At 37.3% G+C, this 11,974-nt stretch overlaps 1 pseudogene; it reads left to right on the top strand.

Annotated features, from left to right (window-relative positions):
• Positions 1-216: 216 nt before the first annotated feature.
• On the top strand, positions 217-1,586 carry LOC101961524 (Krueppel-like factor 5 pseudogene; annotated as a pseudogene).
• Positions 1,587-11,974: the final 10,388 nt, after the last annotated feature.

The following is an 11,974-nucleotide window of genomic DNA, read 5'->3' as shown; positions in this document are numbered from 1 at the left end:
GGAGGACATTGGCGTTTACACATGGCAGAGCGTAAGAGTTTTGCTTTTCGTGTGAGCCTTTGAAAACTGTGCCTGCTGTTGACCCAGGGGTCTGCCCAGGGCTTCCCCTCCTCCGCTTGCGGCCCCGCGGTGGAGCTCGCCGCCCGAGCCAACATGGGCCAGGTGGGAAACGGGCCTAACCCACGTACCACAGCCAGAGCCGCTTCCTGAGTGCCCATGGCTACGCGGGTGCTGACCATGAGCGCCCGCCTGGACTTGTGCCCCAGCCGCTGGCCCCGCAGGATGATCCTGTGTTAGCGCAGCTCAAGTCGGTGCTGGGCGCCACGAACCCATCTCGCGATGCGGCGCACTTCCCCGGGCGAGGAGCTGAAGCACCCTCACTACCACCCACAGGCGCAGCCAGCGCCCCGGCAGCCGCCACAGCCAGCGCTGCCTCCCGCCGCTGGCCCGCGGCTGCCTCCAGAGGAGCTGGTCCAGACAAGGTGTGAAATGGAGAAGTATCTGACACCTCAGCTTCCTCCAGTTCCAATTATTCCAAAGCATAAAAAGTATAGACGAGACAGTGCCTCAGTCGTAGACCAGTTCTTCACTGACAGTGAAGGGTTACCTTACAGCATCAACATGAACGTCTTCCTCCCTGACATCACTCACCTGAGAACTGGCCTCTACAAATCCCAGAGTCCGTGAGTAACATACATCAAGACAGAACTGTTACCATTTTCAGCCACCAAAGTGAAACGACTTCCCCTCCTCCTCCTCCGGCCCCAACCCAGGTCCTCCCTGAGTTCACCAATATATTAAGCTCCCACCAGACCTCAGCTCCAGAGGTGAACAATATTTTCATCAAACAAGAACTCACTACACCAGATCTTCATCTTTCTGTCCCTCCCCAGCAGGGCCACCTGTACCAGCTACTGAATACACCAGATCTAGACATGCTCAGTTCTACAAACCAGACAGCAGTAATGGACACCCTTAATGTTTCTATGTCAGCCGCCATGGCAGGCCTTGACACACACACCTCTGCTGTTCTGGAGACTTCAATGAAACAATTCCAGGGCATGCCCCCTTGCACATACACTATGCCAAGTCAGTTTCTTCCACAACAGGCCACTTACTTTCCCCCATCACCACCAAGATCAGAGCCTGGAAGTCCTGATAGACAATCAGAGATGCTCCAGAATTTAACGCCACCTCCATCCTATGCTCCTACAATTGCTTCCAAACTGTCAATTCACAATCCAAATTTACCTGGCACTCTGCCAGTTAATACGCAAAATATCCAACCTGTCAGGAGTAATCCCGATTTGGAGAAACGCTGCATCCACTACTGTGATTATCCTGGTTGCACAAAAGTTTATACGAAGTCTTCTCATTTAAAAGCTCACCTGAGGACTCATACTGGTGAAAAGCCCTACAAGTGCACCTGGGAGGGCTGCGACTGGAGGTTCACACGATCAGATGAGCTGACCCGCCACTACGGGAAGCACACGGGCGCCAAGCCGTTCCAGTGCGGGGGTTTGCAACCGCAGCTTCTGGCACTTGGACCACCTGGCTCGGACCACATGAAGAGGCACCAGAACTGAGCCGCCAGCGCCACGCTCTCTGCCGCGTGCGCCACAGTCTGTTTGGCAACCTTTAAACTACAAACTTTATTATTTATATATATATAATATATTATTTATATATATATGAAAGAAAAGAAAAAAGAAAGAAAGAAAACAAAACAAAAAACTGGAAATGTATATTTTGTATATTTGAGAAAACGGGGAATACATTGTATTATTACCAAAGTGTTTGGTCATTTTAAGAATCTGGAATGCTTGCTGTAATGTACACAGCTTTACTCAAGCAGATTTCATCTCATGACAGGCAGCCACATCTGGCCTGGGTGGGGGTGGAGGAGGGGTGCGCAGTGTTTTTACCTCGGCACCATCGTTTAACATGACAGTGGTTAGTGAACAAATCACTTGGCAGGTACTGGGAAGAAGGATGTCTTGTATGTCAAGATTTTACTTGACGGACATCGTTTTTTGTCATTAATAGGTGATCCCTTAGAGGTACGTACTGTACCTGGAAATTCACAAATAGCCATTGAAAAATGTGTGTGTGTGTGTTTTTAATGAGTTGCCTATATTTGCTATTCAAAAATTTGTAAATATGCAAATCAGCTTTATAGGTTTATTACAAGTTTTTTTTTTTTTAGGATTCTTTTGGGAAAAATCAAACTTCTTTTGAAAATAACCCTAAATACATTTACAGTTAGAATTTGTGATAAGATACCTCTCAAAACGTTACCAAATTCATTTCTTAGAGGGGAAGGAATAATCATTCAAATGAACTTTTAGGAAAAGCAAATTTCATGCACTGATTAAAATAGGATTGTTTAGTTTAAATACAAAATATTTTTTTATGAATTATAAATGGAAGAGCTTACAGATAGTTACAAATATACGAAAGTTGAACCTCTTAAAATAAGCTAAACAGTATCTTTTTTTAAAGGAAGGACTTAATGTAGTTTTCACATGGCAATATTGAATTTAGGATGCAGTTTTCATATACCAGGGTGTTTGCTCGTGCAGTACTGTTGGTTAAATGACAATTTATGTGGATTTTGCATGTAATATACAGTGAGACACAGTAATTTTATCTAAATTACAGTGCATTTTAGTTAATCAGTTGTTAATACTGACTCAGAGTCCGCCTTTAAATATTAATGATATGTTGAAAACTTAAGGAAGCAAGTGCTACATATATGCAATATAAAGTAGTAATGTGATGCTGATGCTGTTAACCAAAGGGCAGAATAATAAGCAAAATGCCAAAAGGGGTCTTAAATGAAATGAAATTTTAATTTTTTTTTAAAAATATTGTTTATCTTTATTTATTTTGTGGTAATATAGTAAGTTTTTTTAGAAGACAATTTTCATAACTTGATAAGTTATAGTTTTGTTTGTTAGAAAAGTTGCTCTTAACATGTAAATAGATGACAAACGGTGTAAATAATTTTGTAAGAGGCTTCAAAATGTTTATACATAGAGACATACCTACATGAAAAGCATAAATATATTGCTGTTTTGCTTCTTTTTCCCTCTTATTTTTGTATTGTGGTCATTTCCTATGCAAATAATGGAGCAAACAGCTGTATAGTTGTAGAATTTTTTGAGAGAATGAAATGTTTATATATTAACAATTGTTTTTTGAAAATAAAAAGTGCCCAAAATATTTAAAAAAAAAAATAGTTAAATCAAAGGACAAAAATCAATCCCAATACACAGTTAAGAGTCTGACAACCAAAACATTAACCATACTATTCTGTGACTAATTAATTTCTAACATTGCATGATTTCCAGAATCTTTTATTCAATGTGAACAAAATGTATACCTAAAGTAGCAATGCTTGCTGTGATGTAAAATTTACTGATCAGTAATCAGCAATAAAGGAACACAGGATTTACATGCAATATTTATTGTCAGCACAGCAAGGAACAAGATGGGTTTTATGCTTTCTCCATTAGACTGGAGTTTACAAGGGCAGGGGTCACTTCTTACCTAGTGTGAGCAGCCTGGTGAATACATAGATATGGCTAATAACATATACTGAAGAATTCTTTGAAAGTTTGATGTCAAGAACACATAGAGGACTTGACGGTTACTTTCAAGCCCAGGTTTCAGAAGCTTGGCTATACACACTTGGGGAAAAATGACCAGTCCTAGATCCTGTGTGAGTATGTATTTTAATGTTGTGGTAGATTATCATGAGCCTAGGCAGACAAAGGTGGGGTCCTGCAGGTTATTAAGTCATGAAATAGAATTATTGTCATTTATTAAAAGAAAGCTGCAAAGAAACTTCTCAATTTATCCTGTGAGGACAGAGATGGTGTACTTCCTTTCTCCCATCACGCTGCTATAATAATCTATGGTAGACTGGGTGGTTTATAAGCCACAGACACTCATTTTTCACAGTGTGTAAGATCAAGGAACAAGGCAATTCAGTGTTTGGAAAGGACATTTCTAATGGGTAGAAGCTTTTGGCTGTGTCATCATGTGGTGGAAGAAGCCAGCTAGCCTGTAGCACTGTTCATTAGAGCATTAATTCCACTGATGAAGTCTTCAGACTCAGGACCTCAACACCTCCCCAAAGACTCACCTTCTAATACCATCACCTTAATGAAGAGGAGTTCAACCAAGGTACCCAAGGGGACACAAACCTTCAAATTAGAGCTGTCTATGAAAACGCAAGTTCTCAATAGTCAATAAACCTGTTGGAAACTTTATTTTGGACATCTGAACTTTCAGAAGTCAACAATTTTTTTTGCTTGTAAGGTATATGTTTCTAGTATTCCCTTAGAGTAGTCCAAACAGACTAAAATATATTTAAAGTGATAATTCTGTCTTTTCAATTGTTCCTTCAATATGAACTCTTCCCTGAATTTTATATATGTTATCAACTCTCTGGGCATCCCACCATGTATGTTCCTATGTACATGCACATACAACAGCAAGGAACTTGGGGCTTTTCACCAAGCCCAGTCCTCATCTTCTGCATTCCTACATGTTAAATTTGGGAACCACCAACTTGGCCCCATCCCTGCAAGGCAGGCGCAGGCCTCCTGTTGTGTAACTCTCTGAGCTACCAATTTAAGATAGGAATGAAGCCTCCTTCTACCTTGCACTCTGGACTCTGCTCTCACCTCCTCAGGGGCCCTGCCTGTATCCTGGTTAGAGCCAGGCCTCCCATTGCACCTGTACATCATTTTCCTGCTCTATTACCTGATCATTATGTGACAACACTTTACCATGCTCATCTGCGCATTTTTTCCTCTGTTCCCACAGCAACAATGAAGCTGCCATTTGCTAGCTGTGTGGCCTTAAGCAAGTTAACTCGACACAGCTGAGCATTCCTGTCTTGCAACATGGGTGTAAACATGGCTTCAACTCATGGAGTTTTTATTGCCAGGGAAGAGGTCAGGGATAAAATTCTCAAAAACAATCATCCAGAACATGGTCATCAATTGCTCCTGATGTCATTAAGTGTTACCATAACTAGCTATCAACCCCACTTCACAACATGGGAAATATGAATCTTTGAAAAGTAAAAAATAAAATAAATAAAATAATTAAGTTCATGTGGCCAGTGGGCCCAGGTCTGCTCTGACTCTAGATTCCCTACCCCCAACCAGAGCTCAGGACAGAATGAATACAAAGGTGCCACATGAGGAGAGGACTAATGTAAAGTGGATAAAGGCAGTTTCATGAATAGACATAAGGGAAAGAATTGAGAGAAGGAGCCAAATCCTACATCTGACACTTGGAGAATCAGGAGATTTTACCTTCACATTGACTCTCTCTTCTTGAGAACAAAACTGTACTGAAAACAGACCACTAAGACAGGTTAGTCATCAATGCAGACAATAAAGGACACTCTGGAAGTTACCAGGCTGGTTTGTACATGTACAAGTAGTCAAAGCCACAGATTGGAAGACCTCAAATTGACCTTTTGCTTCCTGCATCTTCATTCCCTGGTTCACACAATGGCAGGCTGAGCTTGGACACTGAAGGTCCTGTGTGCTGGCAGGTGACATCCCCAGAAAATAGCATCCACACATCTTTTCAAAAGTTTACTCATTCTACTCAGCCATAAACAAGAATGGAATTATATAATTTGTGGGAAATGAATGAATCTGGAGAACATCAAATTAAATGAAATAAATCAGATGCAGAAAGTCAATTATCAAGTCTTTTCTCTCATATGTGAAATGTAAAAGAAAAATGGAGACAAAAAGAAGTGGATCTCAAAAAAATTGGAGAAAGGTAAGTTGAGTTTAGACTGATGGAAGAAAGGATAAGAGAGATGATTCAGATACTGAGAAATGAGACTGGTCAATGATGTTATGCCCATATATGTAGAGGTCATAAATGAACATACTAATAAAATAATTACAATGACCTAAATTAAATGAAATTTTTGGTACCAGTGATTGAAATTCAGTATGCTTTACCATTGAGAAACATCTCCATCAACAGTCTTATTTTTGTATTTTTTTTGAAAAAGGGCTTTGCTAAGTTGTTCAAGGCTTTGCCAAAAGAGCTAATGCTGGGGGCCTACAAAGCAAAAATACAAAGGCCTGTCATTACCCTAACTTATGGAGCACTCATTAGGCACTAAGTGCTAACTATCTATGACTTAATTTAATTCTCACTATAGTCTTGGGAAGCAAGTGGCATTAGCCCCATCTTAAAGATAAATAAATAGTAGAGAAACTAAAGATCTATTCAAGCTGAGAGAGGTGGCACATGTCTGCTAAGCAACTCAGAGAGACACTGTCTATAAATAAAAATACAAAATAGGACTGGGGATATGACTCAGTGGTTATGTGCCCCTGAGTTCAATCCCAAGTACCAAAGGAAAAAAAAAACTATTCAAGCTGTTATAAATATATAAAAGCCAGAAAACAAATGTATGATATGTACTCAAGACCTTGATTCATTAACATTTATTTTATACTAGTCGTAACATCTAGGAACCTCCCTGCAAGCTTCATAGATTTAATGCTTGAGAGTATTCTTGAGAAATTTTTGTTTCATTGACTGGAGCTAAAGTTCAGGTTTCAGGGTAATTGACTCTAATGCTCACAATTTGGGATGCAATCACTTTTCTATTAAAAATCATGGAAACTTAGACAAAGAGATTGAATTCATCTGCTCAATGTTGTGCATCGAGTCCACAGGAAAACTAGGTGTGTGTCTGTACTTCTGTAGCTCTCCAAAGAGCTTTCTGTGACTCCAAAGAAAAGAAGACTCCATGAAGCTGGGGGGGGGACACAACCCAACCCCTCTTCCACAACTCACGCCACAATACTCCCAGGGAATAAGTGTACATAGAGGAGAAAATTCCAGGTGGTACCTTGGTGATCAATGGACAATGTCATCCAAGGAAATAGGGCACAACCCACTTCAGCAAAGGCAGAGGAGTGGCTGGGCCAGGATGAAGGCTGACCTAGGGGATAAACTTTTCCATGGCACATGAAGCCCAGGGCTTTCTCCTTCCCACATGAGCCTTGCCTTATCACACATATGGTTGTTCAACTGTTTATGCCCTTCTTGTATTTTATATTTCTCTTGCATATGGCTTTGGAGGTATAATGCTTTGGCATTTCTTATAAATTTTTTCTGCAGCTTTCAAACTGCTTTAAATTCAACCATGTTGAAAATTACATGTAGATGTTACAGTTTCTATTTTATTTTATTACCATTTAATTCAAATTTCTAAATCTCTCTCAAAATATCTTTTTTTTTCATTTTTATGATACTTTATTAACTCTTCACACATTGACAATGGTTGTGATAAAGCAGTATCTTCTGACTCCAACACTGGAATTTTAGTGACCTGTTTGAAATGATTGTACTTTCTTTTGATTCTACACCACAAGTCTCCATTTTATTTTTTATGCTTTATATAACTTTATATATCATACAGACAAGACTAACCAAAATTACATGGTTTGTCTCAGAGAAAGGACAGGCTTCCCCTTTACCTCCATTAGTGAATATGAGGGCTCATCACAGGTTCTTTAGGGTTGCCTTTAAGCATGGGTTCTGACTCAGCTCCATGTTCAATATTCCTGTGATCTCCTCAGCCTGTGGCCTTCAGTAGTTCTTCTTCTTCTTCTTCTTCTTCTTCTTCTTCTTCTTCTTCTTCTTCTTCTTCTTCTTCTTCTTCTTCTTCTTCTTCTTCTTCTTCTTTTTCTTCTTCTTCTTCTTCTTCTTCTTCTTCTTCTTCTTCTTCTTCTTCTTCTTTTTCTTTTTCTTCTTCTTCTTCTTCTTCTTCTTCTTCTTCTTCTTCTTCTTCTTCTTCTTCTTCTTCTTCTTCTTCTTTTTCTTCTTTTTCTTCTTCTTCTTCTGAAATTTCAGATTAATTTTAATATTTTACACAGAGCCTGAATCACAAAAAATCCAGTTTAGAAATGGTGGCATGCAGGAACAACACTACCCAGAAACCAGGTGCTTCATGTGAGAAAAAGTTAGGGAAGAGGAGCCTATCACACATGATAGAGAGAGGACCCTCAGAGCCATGTTGTTAACATGGGAGGTGCCAGAAATCCCTCACCCCAAAGTTGCGGCATTGTAAATTGTTTAATTGGACTGGACTAATTTGATCTTATTATCAGAGTAATAGCAATTTTGTTGGGACATGATTTCAATTGAGATGCCTTTCCAAATATGTTCAGAAAAAAAGTTTGGAGACCAGCTCTCCCAGGATTGCTGTTATCCAATAAACAAGAAGTAAAATTAAGAGACAGCTTACGTGTGAAACTGGGAAAGTCACAGTTCTGTGTTTTCCAAGGAGATTTTTGTCATATTTCTCTAGACAATAATATTATAGGCCTGCAGAGACAGAACTTAAAGATGTCTTTCCTTAAAATGTGAAACTCTGTAGGCTATTACCTGCACCACATCATCCTTTGCCTCATCCATCTGGATAAGAGCCTCTGCATTCTTAGATTCAGAAGTAGTGTGCAGTTGGGTTATGGAAAGGCTGTGGAAAGAGGAAATTTTAGTATACTAGTGAGGTTTATTGTAGACACAGAACAGAAACTTCAGCTCCAACAGTTTTACTCAATACAGAGGACTGTGTTCTGTATGGTACATTGAAGATATTTTCTTCTAACAATGTTTGCTTCTTTATACCCTCCTAAAATGAGTCCTTTTTTAATAGGTAATAATGATTAATTTTTATTTTTCATTTGTTATAAGTTTAATGAGTTCTAGTGATACAACTTACATATGGAAAGTCATCTAGAGATTTTAAAAATTACTTATTTGCATACATATTATAAAAGAAGACATGAGTTTTAACTTAATATTTTATAAACTTTTATTTTATTTTATTTTCATGTGGTGCTGAGGATCAAACCCAGGACCTCACACATGCTAGGCAAGTGCTCCACCACTGAGCCATATCTCCATCTGTAATTTAGCATTTTTATTCATAAACTTGCTTCTGTAATATTAAAAAATAAAATAGAACTACTATTGATGTGAATTCTATAATTTGAGTAATCATAAGTTTTTAAATTTTTAGAATAAAATAATATTCTATGTTCAAAACTTCATTTCATAGAGGGCAATATCACAATGCCATAAACTACTTATATTTCTCATAAAGAGTTTGGATCCAATTTAACTCAAAAGATTAAAAATTTCCTGATCCTGTACTCTTTCAGTTAGGAAATGACAAATGAGAGGATCATGAAATAAGGGTTTGGAAGCACACTGAATATTTTTGAAAATCAAATTAGTGTACTAGTAATTTTCCATTCCTGAATTAAAAATACACAGGAATATAATTTCCAAGTTTAGAGGAGGAATATTTGTGTTCACTCGTTCTTTATGTATTAGTTTCATGTGTGTATATATATTTTGACTATATACATACATATATGCCCTTTTCCATTTCTGTCACAATGGATATGTCTGAATCTAATTTTTCTTAAAGGAACACTTAGGTCAGTGGAATCTCATCCTTCCCTGATCAATGTACTTAAATTTCTGATGTTTTCACAAACTCAGTTGTTTTTTTAGTTTGTTTGTTTTTTGTCTTTAGCATGAACAAATAATTGTGAACCTATCTCATTTTCTGGTCACTGAAACACAAAGAACAAGATGACATAGGAAAGCCAAAGTTGTGGGGAAGAAAAGCAGGAATTGAATTTTACATATCTACATCAATCAGAGGGACAGACTGCACTCTAGGACTCCTTGGGTTTCCCAGTAATGACAGCTTGACATCTATGAAGAAGCACCTCTCTGGCTTCCTATTTCTTTACTTTAAGATTAAACATATCTTAACTTTATGAACCATATAAATTTATTGATCATCAACTATGTGAAAACTCTAAGGCTGGACTCTGGGTTGAGGAGTTCTTTAAGCCACTTTGCATTTTCTAGCTTGCATGGTAATTGCTCTCTAATTTAGAAACTGAATGATTACCAAGAGTTTCTAAAAATATATTCTATAATCAGAAAGAGGCATATAACTCATATAAGCATATATTACATTAATACATCACAATAAATGAAGCACATGAGATCACAAAACAAAAACATAGAACTAAAACTCCTCACACAGCTATAAAAAGTGCTGCAATTACAAAGCAAAATAACTGTCTTTTAGGTCCAAAGCATGTGTTTTCAAAGTCCTGTAGCTAATAAATATCTATACCGTCTTTATTCTAAATTTATTGCTGTGCATGCATTATCATAATTTGTTTGAAGGATCATGTGTTGATATAGTGTTTAATTTCAAAAAACTCTCTTAAAAGAACTAAGAATTTTTCTTGGAATACCATCCACCACTAACTGTATTAGTACCATAGTTATATGGTGAATTTTGAGCCTATAGGAGTAGTTTACTTAAAATTTAAAAATTCTGTGTCACTGAAAAGAGAGGAGATATATTAAGGCTGACCTTACTGTCTAGGAAGTAGAAATATGTCAACGGAAATATATCCAGGTATTTGGTCATTTTTGAGGTACTCATTTGTGTATAATAAGTAAAATTTAATTGCAGATTTATGAAACTGTGCTTCAAAATAAATGTGCCTTGAGAAATAATATTAGTGTATTTAACTTCTACATCTATGTCTAGAAAATGTACATAATATCATAAAAATTTTATGATTTGTATAGTAATGCCATTCACTGTATAGTATTTTGAGGAGATTCATGGATTTGGTATTTTTGTTTCAAATATGTTTGTCAAAAATAAACAGAACTTGGTTATAAAGCTTTTTGATTTATTTTATATCATCAATTTTTGGTGACATAATTATTCTATTTCAAGCCCAACTATATATAAAAATAGTGATTCTTTTTCTTGGTGTCATGTTATCTTCCAAAATTCTTATCCTTTGTGAAAAACAATGAAATTTTGTCGTGCAGAATTACACCCTAATGAAGCCTATTTTATTTCATCCAATTTTTATCATGGATCTAAATTCATATTAAAATGTATTGAACATTTTTGATTGTGTATTATAAGCCCATGGACTAAGCTAACCATTTTATTTAGAGATCTGGATCTTCAAATATACAAGTCTATTTTACTGACAATGAATTAAAGTAACAGTAAAAGAGAAGCATAAAATGAGATAAATATCCACAATGAAAAGAGGAGGTAATCTTCAGTGACAAAAAGACTTTAAAGACCTTCTGGAAAACAGAAAGTCTGGAAGTAGATGAAGGATGCATTTGAGTTCTAATTAGGGCTTCTCAGGAGGTGGATTAAGACCATGATTAGGCACCTTGGAAGTCCATAAGTTAGTGTGCTTCAGATCAGCACAATGGAAATAAAGGGAAGGAAGCACATTTGGGCACACAGAATCTGGGGTTGCAGTCTAATCTCAAAGGAGGCTTCTGCTTACTCAAAGTGAAATTATGGATCTGCTTACACTCTCATATATTTCCTACTTGATACATGGTGTGTGATTTACATGAGTCTCAAACAGTCTTGAGTTTAGGAAGCCTTAAATGGTAATAGCCAGAAAAAAAAAATGATCTTCTACTAATGAAAGTATTTTGAAAAGACTACTTTCAGCAATTGTCTGGGAAATGAATCCTTAAGTCCTAATAGTGCCATAAAGCATAGTTCCCTATAGTGACACCACAAAAACTCACTTTTCAGTCTAAGTTCTGTACTTAGTTAATGGTACTGGTGAGACTCTATTCCTGAAGAAAACTTATAAGAATGTAAAACAGTGCAACTAATTACAGTTTTGACAGCTGTGTAGACTGAATGTCAAATTAATAGTCATCTTGTGTCTCTTCTGATGTTCATTTTAGATCCACTAAACATCTTCTTTTGGTCCCTATACTCATCCCCAAATCATTTGAGGCTCCTCACTATAATTTTCTCAAGACACAACTACTGCACTGATCCTTTTACAATTCTTGTATGGAAAGTGAATACTAA

Source organism: Ictidomys tridecemlineatus, unplaced genomic scaffold, assembly GCF_052094955.1.
Source record: "Ictidomys tridecemlineatus isolate mIctTri1 unplaced genomic scaffold, mIctTri1.hap1 Scaffold_93, whole genome shotgun sequence".
NCBI lineage: Eukaryota > Metazoa > Chordata > Mammalia > Rodentia > Sciuridae > Ictidomys > Ictidomys tridecemlineatus.
Note: the sequence above shows the minus strand (reverse complement) of the source record. Positions and strands in the feature narration are given on the sequence as shown.